The 14,315-nt window shown below is 41.9% G+C and overlaps 1 pseudogene; it reads right to left on the bottom strand.

Annotated features, from left to right (window-relative positions):
* Positions 1-7,780: 7,780 nt before the first annotated feature.
* Positions 7,781-14,315, bottom strand: part of LOC116583936 — a 70,774-nt pseudogene continuing 64,239 nt past the window's right edge.

Genomic DNA, 14,315 nt, shown 5'->3' with positions numbered 1-14,315 from the left:
AAAAAATCCATACACTTTGCCAGCTTTTCTTCTGCTCATCTGTCTGTCAATTTCCAGATCCAGCCAGAGATCGTAAGAGAATCTTAAAGAGGATCTTAAAGATCTTCAAGAGAATCCTCTTAAGATCTTAAGAGGATCTTAAAGTTTTCTTAAGAAAACTTTCCTCTCTTGCAGCCCTGGGTGGGATAGTGGTGTTAGGTGGAGTCAGAAAAATCCATCCTTTCTCCCTGACCTTGGTTAAAACTGCCCTCTTCTGGGACGAAGCGTAGGGATGTGCATAGCTGGGGGAAGCAGGTGAACAAGTAGGAAGCTACCTGACCCATAGGCAGGGGACTTGGCCCCAATGACAAGTCCAGAGCGTGATGATGAATACTATGATGGAAGCATATGGAATAGCAGACCTTCCCCACCCCAGGCTTCATTATTGCTGCTCATTGGGGTTGCTACTATTGGCTTAGTGACTTTTCTGAACTAACTTTGTCCAGTCTGTGTTCTTTGCTGTATATGGCCACTGAACCTCTGTGCTGTTAACTTAATGGTCAGCCAATGACTGGGCAGAGAGGTCACCCGTGTTTCCTCGTCATGTCTACAGATTGGAGGGCCCCACAACCTCCTCTCAGTTTCAAATAATCAGCTCGAGTTGCTCACTGAACTCAGAGAAACACCTTACTTACTAGATGACCAGTTCATTAAAAGAGAAGTACTCAGGGCTAGGTAACTGGAAGTGATGAGCTGGGCAAGGTGTGTAGCAGAGGCTCAGAGCTCCCCCAATCTTGTATCTTACCCACCTGCATCCTGACCTTCATCTGTACTTCCTAACTGATGATGTCCCTCCTTCAGGCCCATCTGTTAACTCAAGTCAAAGACCTGGCAGGCACCAAAATGACCCTTCATTTGCGAGTTCTACTGGTCCTCCAGGAGCCTGCCTAGCCACCATGGGTCCCATAGGTCCTCTAGAGACAGTCTAGCAGCTGCAGGCCCCATAGGTCGACCTCCACCACCTGATGAGAAGCCAAGGTCAGTTGGTGAGCCTCCACCAATGATCCCCACCCTCCCCTTGCAAAAGGACCCAATTTAATAAAATTTGTTCTGGTCCCTGGGGATATGCACCCGGGACTGCAGCTGGCTGTCATAGCTGAAGTCCTCATGGGCCACCTACTAAAAATGGGTACATGGAACCAAAGAGTGGGACAGTGTCTCCACACCCACATGTGTTCATGGAACTTCAGGTCTGTGTCTTCTCACAGCAAGTTGTTGACCTCATGGAGGAAGCATTGTTCTGAGAAGCTGCTGATTATCTCCATGCAGTGAATGAACAAATAATGCCAGGTCAGGAGTCAGGTGCAGCCTCTGGTCAGGGAGGAGGAAATAAAACCCCTGGAAGAAAAGGAGATTAAGGCCCCAGCCTTGAACCCAATGGGGGTAATCTTCTCAGTCCAGATCTACATATCTCTTGCCACAAGAAGTTGAGTTTTCTGTCCAGCTATCTCACATGGCTGGACACCCTCTGAGGGGGCTACCTTCTCTGCACCAAGGGGACAGTAACTTTTACATCATCAGCTGATTATGTGTGTTGATCTCCCCTGAGCCTTAATTTTTGTGCAGACACTAAAGCTTGTTCCCTATTCCTGCCCCATCACTGGGAGGTTAGTAAATTTCTCACAAATGGAAGGCAGGCACTACATTTAAATAAGGGACACACACACACACACACACACACACACACACACACACACACACACACCCAGTAGGCATGAATCAAGTCATCAGGGGGCAAATCAAGGCCCAGCCAATGGGGGAACAAGCCAGACATGAAATGGGGGGAGAGAAGAGTGATCCAGGCAGAGGACAGAGAAAATACAAAGACTGGGAGTCAAGTATGAGGAAAGGTGGGGAAACCACACCCCTGGGTTCCCACAGAGGGGCAAGATACAGTGGGAGAGGTGAGGCTAGAGAGGATGTGCAGGAGGGGAGCAGGTCACAGAGAGGTCCAAAGGTTATTTTCCAAAATGATCGCTCTGTTTACTGTGCTGAAGAGGACAGGGAGACCTTCAGGTAATCCAACCATAATCCTAACCTTTAACCCCAATCCTAACTAATACCAACCTCAAGGATATCATCAAAAAATCAGCAAAATGTATTCCTATGCATTTCTTAAAATAGATGTCAGGAACTTGATCAGAAAAATTGCAAAACCAAGAGCTCTTAAATATATTATGCCCCATAAATAAGTGTCTCTTCACAAACATCTCAAAGGTTGTTCAATATAGTGAAACTAAGCAATGTTATCCACCACAATAAATTTTCAAGTAAAAATATGTGGTTACATTAATTAATGCAGAAAATATTCTAACCAAAATCTGATATCTTTTGCTGATATAAACACTCATGAAAGAAGGAAAAATGGGTAATTAAAAAAAATCTATGGCAAACACCCTGCTAAAGTATGAAGATTGTCAGCTCTACTCTGAAATCAGGAACAAAGACAGGATGCAGGTTTACACACAGGGGCAGAAATGGTATTATTCCACTTGGATGAGGTATCTGGAGACACAAAGTTGGATGTGGCTCCAGCGACTGAGGGGAACAGGAAATGGGGAGTTGGTATTTCATGCATACAGTCTCCCTCAGGAAGAATGAAAAAGTTCTGGAGAATTATGTACAACTATGTCATCAAGGTCAGAGACTGTGCACCTGAAATGTCTGACATAGTCAATGTTATTGTTTAGAAACACTAAAAAATGAAGGACTGATACATGTCACAATGTGGATGGAGACTGAAAACAGTCCCAGTCACCAAAACCATACGGAAAAAACCCTCAGATTGGAGCTGCCTATGCTCCTTAAATCCATCAGCATTGTGCAAGTAGGTGAAAGTCTTGGGAGAAGTTCTAGAAAAAGAAAACTGGACCAGAATAGAGAAGATATCTCAGACAGTGGGGTAGGAGACGACAGCTGGAGAGGGCCCATGGTCTGGGTTAAAATGTGAAAACTGTCATTATTTCTTCACTCGGGGTTAAATGGTGGTTCCATGGGAAAATTTCCCTGTTTGGGGTAAAATGCGCTGAAGTAGTCCATGTGCAGCGGCAAAATGGTAAAGAGATGACAGCTTGGGAATCTGAGGGTACACATAAAGCATATTTGTGCTGCTGTAACAAGTGAAATCACCATAGAGGAAACAAGTCTTCCAAACAACCACATCAGCACCACATCACAAAAACAGAGAGGACATCAGACTTTGGGATAGAAGCTGAGCCCTTCCAGATCCAGGTCACCCACCATGGAGAGGCCACTCACCCCTGGAGGAGGCCACACATTAGCAAGAGACCCATGGGAGGATTGAATCAGGCCACTCTGTCTTGGGTGCAGCAGAAGTAGTGGGATTTCGGTTCCAGTTTCCTACGATGCCCCCCCTCCCACAACCTGGTTAGAACTGTGAGGAAACTGGACAAGAGGCCTCAGTAAAGCAAGTGGGGATGCTGGAAGGGAGGTTGGAAGAGGGCCCCTAGTGCTCATAGCACATTACAGAAACCCATTAGAACTCCTGCATGAGAGATTCACCCAGTCCAGGCCCCAGAGGGGAAGCTGGAAGTTCATCTGCTACATGAAATCACCATCCCTGCAGCTCAGCCTGAGAACCCTCTGTCAGGCAGAACCCCTACTGCTGTTCATGGATTTTCTTTCAAAACAACCCTCCCAACTTCTTCCCCATTTTCCATGAAATAATGTTCCTCTCTTTTGCCTCTTACACTTGCCTGTGATGGCACCGTAGCTTGCTCAACCCAGATTATGAGTCTCTCCTATTCCCAAACAAACGCATTTTGCTGGCAAAATTACTGGCAGTTGGAGTTTAAGGTTAACAGAACTAATAAATTCAAGAAAGTCACAAGGAAGAAACTCAATATACACAAATCAATTGCATTTCTATATGCTCAGAAGGAACTACCAGAAAAAGACTATGGAGAACAATCACATTTATAACATCCAAAAGAACAAGACTCCTAGGAGTCCCATGAACCCAGGTGACAGACCTGTCCTCTGACAGCCATGAGACACTGATGACAGACATGGAGGGAGACACATGAAGGTGGGGAGACATTCTGTGTTCAGGGAAGAACTGATGCCAGGAAAATACCTACTTTCCTCAAAGCCACCAACAGAATCTGCATTGTCTCTCCCAAACTCCCAGACTCTCTACCCACTCTGCAGGGGGTGTGGATGTGGGAAGGACTCACAGGGCCAAGGCAGGGAGACAACAAGCACTGAGGTGGGTGGCCGCTCCCTGACTGCAGACATTCTGAGAAACCACAGAAATCAAAATCATGGGCACACAAACACAGCCGTAGGACCAGGTAGGATCCAAGCCCAGAAAAGACGGACTCCCCAGCCCCACACACAGCCCCATGGGAGCCCCACCTCCCCGCACACAAAGCCACAGAGGCCCTACCATTCACACAGTGTGCCCTTCCTCTGCGGAGCCCTGAGAGGATGCACCCCTCCACAGTCCCAGCTCAGAGAACTCCTCCTCACGTTCTCCTACCACAGTGGGTCCTGAGGAAGCCAGGCTTTTGTTGGCATGCAGGTGGCCCCACGTCATCAACTGCAGGTACTGTTAGTGTAGATGAGGATCCACGTTCTCCATAGCAGTTTCTGATGATGTAAGGGCTCCTCCAGCACGAATGCAGCCCAAGTCCCTCCGAAGCATCCACAGAAGATCCTATATCATGGTGGTGAAACCCACGTCCACCCAAAGGCTCACAGAATTTCTGAGAAAACCGAGATCCTCAGTGTGGAGGCAACTGCACATTTTTCATACTGACTCCTGGCGAGTTCTGGGCTTCTGTTGCGTCCACAGAGCCCTAGGTCCTCCGCAAGCATGCAAATCCTCAAGGCTCCCATTACTGCAGGCAAAAGCCTGGGACTTCTAAGCTCCAGTGTGTCAGAAGCTGTGCTCGGGCGCCCCCCGGGAGGCGGTGTAGACAGTGCAGGAGGCGGTTGTGCACTCAGTTCCAAGGATGCACCTAGACCTTTCCCAGGACTAGCCTAACTCAATAAACTCCGGGAATTTCTAACTGAAATAGAGTACAATATCCTGGCTTCCCAAGAAATACTCAAGGAACAATGAATTGGAAACCATATAATAGGAAATGAAATGTAGACAAAACCTTTACACTTTCCACCAAAATTCACTCAAATTTGTACACAAATTTAAATATACAACTATTAAAATATCAGCAATAAAACATGCAAGAAAACCTACACGACCTTGGATTTGGTGATGAGTGTTGACATACAACACCAAACTCCAGTCCAGGAAAGAAAAAAAAAAAAGTGATGATGTGAAATTTACACAGTTAAAACTAATACTCCGTGAAAGACCTTGATCAGAGAACCAAAAGACAATCCACAAACTGTGAGAAATATTTGCCAAACATACATCTGATAAACTATCTGCATTTAAAATACACAAAAAACTCTCAGAACTCAACAGTAAGAGCACAAGTGACCTAATTAACATTGGGTTAATATTTCAATGGCCACCTGGACAAAGAAGATGTACAGATAATAGATAAGCACGCAAAAGTGCCCTCTCCTTCCTCTATCAGTAGGAAGTAATCAATGTAGACAACAGTGAGATAGTGCAGCACACCCATGGGAAAGGTAAAATTCCAGAAGATGAGGATACCAGTTATTGTAGAGTGAATGACAGAAATGTTTCTTCATGCTGGGGATACACATACAGCCACTTTGGAAAACAGTTTGGCAGTTTTATCAAGGCTAGATAAATGTCACCTGAATTTTCAAAAATCACAGTTCTACTATTTAGACAACTGCTTTGAGAAAATATTTCCTCAAGAAAACAAAAACAAAAACAAACAAACAAAAAAACAAACACAAGCAAACAAACAAAAACCTGTCATGAAATGGTGCACAGAAACTCCATCAGAGTTAAAAACTTAGAGAAATCAGGAAGCCCTTCAATAGATGAATCCATAACCAAATTGGGGTGCATCAAAGGGAAGTGTTCAAAGAAGGTCCCACCACTCTGCAAAAAGGGTGAACATGGGGACTGTGGGGCCCCCCCGCACTCAGTCCTGCATAAATTCACACATGTCTACTGAGTGCCCTCACAGGTCAGGGCTGTGCTGACACCTGGAGCTTCCCCCTACAGAATGGGGCCAGCTGCACCCTTGCCAGGTGGGACAAAGGAAAGAAGAATCCATGACCTCTGACACCCTGCACAAGCCTTCACTGGGGTTGGGTTGGATTTGAAACACTCAGTGACAAGAAAGATGTTTCACTCTTCTATTAGAGCCCAGGACTTAAGGGTGGAGAACCAAGGCTTCAGCTCAATCCTGAATTCATGTGTGACCCTGAGCAAGTCCTATCCACCCTGGAGGCCAAGGCTGATGGAGAAGGGCAAGAGACCAGCTATGTCTAAACTTAATCTTGACCCAGACCCCAAACTCTAACCCCAGACCCTGAGTCTAAGCCCAAACCCAAATCGACATCTTATTTCCTAAACACATATTAAACCCATCTGCTCTGCACTACCCTACTATGTCATAGGCTGAGCATGTAGCACTTGGTAATAATGTGCAATTGTGACAAGCTGTCTGATTTTCTCTGCCTGTGAGAGATATCTAACTCTTGGGTGTTGACCATTAAGACCCCCTTATTCACATTTCAATCCATATCTCAAGTCATCTGTATGTTCAACAGTTCTCAGGACAATAATCTTCTAGGTGTTTGGGGATCTTGTTTATTTCCCGGTGTTCTTTATCTAAACTAGGTAAGCAAATTATTGCAAATCTGAACACATTTCTGAGTTTATATACTAATATTAATTATTCTGTTTATTTTGAAAACTAAATATAACATATCTCTTTTTTTGGATTTATAAGGAAGTTTGAATGTCAGTTATATTGCTGTGCAAATAAACTGCTTCCTACATTATCACCATGTTTAATCATTAGAATGTAGGTATAAACTTACCAGTTGTTCACAGTTCATTCAGTCGACAGTTCAAGGGAACTGGGATTCACCTTTTCTCTCTTTTTTTAATGATTCTATTTATTTATTTGACAGACAGAGATCACAAGTACGTAGAGAGGCAGGCAGAGAGAGAGGAAGGGAAGGAGGCTCCCCGCCAAGCAGAGAACTCAATGTGGGACTCGATCCCAGGAACCTGGGATCATAACCAAAGCTGAAGACAGAGGCTCCAAACCACTGAGCCACCCAGGTTCCCCTCACCTTCTCTTTTTTATATACCAATCTCTCCCAAGGGAATAAGTTGTATCTATGTCTCTCAAAACTTTCATATTTCCCTTTCTACTGACTGTCCAACATATTTCTGACATAACAAAGAATAGAGCAAAATTTAATAAACACACATACTTCATCACCTTGCTTATCATTAAGGTTACTTATACCAAAAAGTATCTATTACTTTTGGGGGGTTTATTGATTTGTAATTGTATGATAAATAATGATTCCTATGTTATGAAATAATCTACTCTTATGTGTTATTATATTTTTTAAATTTTAAAACTCATAAACATGATTTATAATGCAAACCTTACATTTAATGTCTAAATTCACAAAAACTTAATTATAGTTCTTTGGATTGGTTCGTCAGTTCAATGGTGACCATAAATAGAATTCATGTCACTGATAAGCCTCTTTCTCTGCATTCATACAAATGACTCCTGTAGTGTAGCAGAATGCTAAGGAGTGATAAATTAATTTTCTTTATTTTCTAATGATCAATTAATTTTCTTTAAGAAGACAAAATTCTGATTCCTCCTTTCATGAAATTTCTTCTAGAAATTCTATTTTCATTTTTAACTAGAAAAAAATAACAGATGATCAGATAACGTGATGGAAAAAGGCTGCTAAATTTATCCAGTTGCTGCATTTTCTTACTTCTATAAAATACATAAACAGTAAAAAAGGTGTTGGTCCAGTGAAATAAAACAAAGAAATTCACCAATATGAGAATAACATGGGTAGCTTTGTTTTCAGGAGAGCGTGATGGAGACTGGATGGTATTTTGAACATTCTAAGCTGTTTTGTGGTGTCTGTGAAGAATATTCACCATGTAAATACTATTACATGTCATCAGAGAGAGAGAAAAAATCTCAAATGAATATTGTGCTTAGAAATAGTGATGCTTGAGGGGGGGTACAAGATGGCGGGGGAGTAGGAGGAGGCGCTTTTTCAGCCGGTACCCCAAAGTGAGCTGATTACCTAGCAAAGAACTCCATTCACTCATGAAATCAGCCTGAGACAGAATTATGCACATCTGGATCTCTACAGAGGCAGAAGACGCCAGTGGGCAGATAAAGCAGAGTGGGGAGGCGGACTGATATCAGAAGATAAACAAAAGGGGGAGGGAGCCACCAGAGGTGACCAGTTGGAAAGTAATACCCCAATACGAGCGAGAGTGCCCTGCATCTGGGGACCAGCATTAACTTGGAGACTGGTTGAAAGCACTCCAAAAGAGCAAAGGATCGCATGGGAAATTGTGGGAATAGGGGCGGATAGGGACAGGGGCTTAAGTCCCAGGTCACAGGACAGCCTCCCCAGCGCTGAGGCAGAGAGAGTGCGAGGGAAAAACCAGGCCTTGGTCCTGAAGCCGCCATTGTGCCGGAGAATGCTTGGGTTCTAGCTTCTGTGAGGGGATGGGAGCCACGCCGGTTGGCAGAACCCGTGAGCCCTGCTAAAAAGCCTGAGATACATGCACACGCCCCTCATGCTCCCCTGAGAGAGTTACAAAGGCCGGGCCAGTGCTCTTTGACCCGCCGCGCCATTGTTTCAAAGCCTAAGCCACGCACCCCAAACTCTCCCCTGACAGAGGTGTGCAAAAGCCCAGCCTGGTGCTCTTGGATCTGTGCCCCATTCTCAGTGCCTGAGATGTGCGCGTGACCCATAGTCACCCCTGAAAGAGATGCAGGCAAGCCGGACACTCTTAGACCCATCAAGACCAGGCACTCCCAGCCCGGGCCAGCAGCAAAATCACAGTGTGTGATTGCTGCTTGGAACCTCTCTGGAGGTCGGGAGCTCCAAGACAGCTGCCACTGCCTTGGCTTTGGGTACAAGAAAAAGATCCTGTGCCCCCAGGGTCTGCAACTTGGAACCTGCTCTGCCAGCAGCCAAGGGGGACTTATTTAGGCTCTGCACCCAGACTGAGGCTTCTCTTTGAGAGGGAGATCAGCGTGCAGTTTGTTCTCCTCTAAAACTACAAAAACTACAAAACTACAAAAAACTACAAAAATAAAAAATCAAAGGCTGTCAAGGTGAGAGAAAAAAAAAAAAGTGAACAAACATAAAAATCGCCAGAGAACAAAAGGCTGAAAAAAAAAAAAACAGTTTCCTCAGAGCCCACCCCCGAGGACTTAACGCAGGAAAAATCATTGACTGACAACCCACGTGGCAGGCCACTCCCCCAGGAAACAAACCAAGAAAGAAAAAAAAAAGAGAGAGAGAGAAAAAAAGGAGGAAAAAAATCAAAAAAAGGACTACAAGAGAACAACCACTACTTCATAGGAAAACTTTTATTGTTGACTCATTCCCACTATATCGGAATTTTTTTTTTTTACACATAGGTAATTTTTTTAACCTATTTACGATCACAGCGAGCTGTACGGTACATTAAATTCCATAATACCCTTCTAACCTGAATTTTTTGATACACACAACTATGTTTGTCTTTTGCATTTTTATTTTTTGAATCCCTTTTTTAGTTTAGTTTAGTTTAGTCTAGTTTATTCCTTTTTATTTTTATCCTCTAATATTCATATAGAGTTAAACTTCAAAGTAATCCCCTTTCCCCAATCAATACTACCCCTATAGGTAAACCAATTTTTAATCCCCTTTATCGTAGGAAAGTTGAGTCCTTTAACAAAGATATCAAGATACCTCCAGGAAGAATCAAAACAATCTTCCTCACACACACAGAGAATTTATAATCACTCTCTCATCCTCTTCTTCCACCATTGTTTCTGTGTTTTTGTGTTTTTCCTGATAGCATATAAATCTTACACTTGGGGTTCTTTTTGACAAGATTCTTCCTTTATTTGGATATTTTTTTTTTCCTCTTGTCATATAATTGTATCAGTCTTTTTGTCTCTTTTTGTTTGTCTACTTCACAAATCTTACCTTGGGGGCAATCTGGGCTGAACCTGCTCTTTCATCTTCCCTTTATTTCCTGTCTCTCTCTCTCTATATATATTTTTTCTTTTTCTTTTCTTTTTCTTTTCTTTTATTTTGTCTCTTGTTTGGGTGGGGAATCCTGATTGCTCAGAAGTGTTCCAAGGTGCACCTGGACTGCAAAACAGTTGATACATCCAGCTACATCTGTTCAGGCATCTCTCACTAAAATGACTAGGAGGAGGAATAGCCAACAGAAGAAAAATATTGAGGATGGACCTTCTGCAACAGAGCTAACGGCTATCAACATAGGCAATATGTCAGAAAGAGAATTCAGGCTAACAATTATCCAGGCAATAGCTAGGTTGGAGAAATCCATGGATGACCAAAAGGAATTGATTAGGGCCAAACTGAAAGCGACCAGACAGGATGTTCACAATGTTAGGGCTGAGTTGAAAGCTACCAGGGAGGAGGTTCACAATGCTCTCAATGAGTTCCAATCTTATCTATACTCTCTCAAAGCTAGGGTAACTGAGACAGAAGATAGAATTAATGATCTCGAAGACAAACAGATAGAGAGAAAGGATCAGCAGGAGGCCTAAAACAGTTTAGAAACCACGAAAACAGAATCAGGAAATAAATGATGCCATGAAATGTTCCAACGTCAGAATTATTGGAATCCCTGAAGGGGAGGAGAAAAAAAGAAGTCTAGAAAATATAGTGGAACAAGTCCTTCATGAAAAATTTCCCAATCTCGTGAATGGAAAGAGCGTTCATGTACTAGAGGCTGTAAAGTCTCCACCGAAGATTATACATTCCAAAAACAAAACAAAACAAGACAAAAAAAAAAAAAATCAGGACACCTGATTGTCAAATTAAGGAATTATAATTGTAGGTATAATCTCTTGAAAGCCACCAGGGCAAAGAGCTCCTCACTTACAGAGAGAAGCCCATCAAAAAAACGTCAGACCTGTCCACAGAGAACTGGCAAGCCGGAAAAGGCTGGCAAGATATATTCAGGGCACTAAATGAGAAGAACATGCAGCCAAGAATACTTTATCCAGCAAGACTGACATTCAAAATGGATGGAGAGATAAAGAGTTTCCAAGACCAACAAGGCTTAAAAGACTATGCAACCACCAAGCCTATACTGCAGGAAATATTAAGGGGGGATCTATAAAAGAGGAAAAATCCTAAGAATAGCATTGAACAGAAATATAGAGAGAGTCTACAGAAAGAAAGTCTTCAAAGGTAACTCGATGTCAATAAAAACGTATCTATCAATAAGCACTCTCAATGTGAATGGCCTAAATGTGCCCACAAAATGGCACAGGGTTTCAGATTGGATAAAACGATAGGACCCATCCATATGTTGTCTACAAGAGACCCATTTTGAACCTAAATATACATCCAGACTGAAAGTGAAGGGATGGAGAAGCATCTTTCATGCCAATGGACCTCAAAAGAATGCTGGAGTAGTGATTCTCTTATCAGATAAATTAGACTTTAAACTAAGGACTGTAGACAGAGATAAAGAAGGACACTACATAATCATTAAAGGGACTATCCACCAAGATGATCTAACAATTGTAAATATTTATGCTCCCAATATAGAAGCAGCCAATTACTTAAGAAAACTGTTAATCAAGATAAAAGCTCATATTGATATAAATACACTAATTGTATGAGATCTTAACATGCCTCTCTCAGAAATAGATCATCGAAGCAGAAAATCAATAAAGAAACAAGAGCATTGAATGACACATTGGACCAGATGGACCTCATAGATATATACAGAACATTCCACCCTAAAACAATAAAATACTTATTCTTCTCAAGTGCACACGGAATCGTCTCCAGAATAGACCACATACTGGGTCACAAATCAGGACTCAACCCAACCAAAATACTGAGATTATTCCCTGCATATTCTCAGATTACAATGCTTTGAAACTGGAGCTCAATCACAAGGAAAAGATCAGAAGGAACTCAAACACCTAGAAACTAAAGACCACCTTGCTTAAGAATGCTAGGATCAAACAGGAGATCAAAGAAGAACTGAAACAATTCATGGAAACCAATGAGAATGAAGACACTTCTATCCAAAACCTATGGGATACAGCAAAGGTGGTCCTAAGGGGGAAATACATAGCCATTCAAGCCTCCCCCAACAAAATTGAAAAATTCAGAATACACCAGCTGTCTCTACACCTTAAAGAACTGGAGAATCAACAACAAATAAAACCAACTCCACACATAAGAAGGGAAATCATCAAGATCAGAGCTGAGATTAATGAGGTAGAAACCAGAGATACAGTAGAATGTATCAATGAAACTAGAAGCTGGTTTTTTGAAAGAATCAATAAGATCGATAAATCATTGGCAAAACTAATCCAAAAGAAAAGAAAGAAAGCCCAAATTCACAAAATTATTAATGAAAAGGGAGAGATTACAGCTGACAGAAGGAAAAAGAAACAATCATTAGAAGTTATTATCAACAGTTATATGCCAATAAGCTTAGCATTCTAGATGAAATGGATGCCTTCCTGGAAAACTATAAACTCCCAAAATTGAACCAGGAAGAAATCCACAACCTGAATAGACCAATATCTAGTAACGAGATTGAAGCACTACTCAAAATCCTCCCAAAAAAGAAGAGCCCAAGACCTGACGGATTCCCTGGGGAATTTTACCAAACTTTCAAAGAAGAAATAACACCTATTCTCCTAAAGCTGTTTCAAAAAATTGAAGTAGAAGGAAAACTTTCAGGTTCTTTCTATGAAGCCAGCATTACCCTGATTCCCAAACCAGTCAAAGACCCTACCAAAAAGGAAAATTTCAGACCAATATCACTGATGATTATGGATGATAAGATTCTAAACAAGATTCTAGCCAACAGGATGCAACAGCACATTAAAAAGATTATCCACCATGATCAGGTGAGATTTATCCCTGGACTACAAGGATGGTTCAACATTTGCAAATCAATCAATGTGATACAGCAAATTAATATAAGAAGAGAGAAGAACCACATGGTCCTCTCAATTGATGCAGAAAAAGCATTTGAAAAAATCCAGCATCCATTCCTGATTAAAACGCTTCAAAGTATAGGGATAGAGGGAACATTCCTGAACATCACCAAATCTATCTATGAAAGACCCACAGCAAATATCATCCTCAATGGGAAAAAGCTTGCAGCATTCCCGTTGAGATCAGGAACAAGACAAGGATGCCCACTTTCACCAGTCTTGTTCAACATAGTATTAGAAGTCCTAGCAACAGCGATCAGACAACAAAGAGAAATAAAAGGTATCCAAATTGGCAATGAAGAAGTCAAACTCACTCAATTCGCAGATGACATGATTCTTTATATGGAAAACCCAAAAGACTCCACCCCCAAACTACTAAAACTATACAGCAATTCAGCAACGTGGCAGGATACAAAGTCAATGTGCAGAAATCAGTGGCTTTCTTATACACTAACAATAGAAATACAGAAAGGGAAATTAGAGAATTGATTACATTTACTATAGCACCAAGAACCATAAGATACCTGGGAATAAACCTAACAAAAGAGGTTAATGATCTGTATTTGAAGAACTACAGAACACTCATGAAAGAAATTGAAGAAGACACAAAAAGATAGAAGACCATTCCATGCTCTTGGATTGGAAGAATAAACATTGTTAAAATGTCTGTACTGCCTAGAGCAATATATACTTTTAATGCCATTCTGATCAAAATTCCACAGGTATTCTTCAAAGAGCTGGAGCAAATAATCCAAAAATTAGTATGGAATCAAAAGAGACCCAGAATTGCTACGGAAATGTTGAAAGACAAAATTAAAGTTGGGGACATCACGTTACCTGACTTCAAGCTTTACTACAAAGCTGTGATCACCAAGACAGCATGGTACTGGCAGAAAAACAGACACATAGACCAATGGAACTGAGTAGAGGGCCCAGATATGGACCCTCAACTCTATGGTCAATTAACCTTCGACAAAACAGGAAAAAATATACAGTGGAAAAAAGACAGTCTCTTCAATAAATGGTGCTGGGAAAACTGGACAACTATAAGTAGAAGAATGAAACTTGTCCATTCTCTTACACCGTACACAAAGATAAACTCAAAATGTATAAAAGACCTCAACATGAGACAGG

The sequence above is a fragment of the Mustela erminea genome, chromosome Y (genome assembly GCF_009829155.1).
Source record: "Mustela erminea isolate mMusErm1 chromosome Y, mMusErm1.Pri, whole genome shotgun sequence".
Taxonomy (NCBI): Eukaryota; Metazoa; Chordata; class Mammalia; order Carnivora; family Mustelidae; genus Mustela; species Mustela erminea.
The sequence above is the reverse complement of the archived record's forward strand: the minus strand, read 5'-3'. Positions and strand labels throughout refer to the sequence as shown.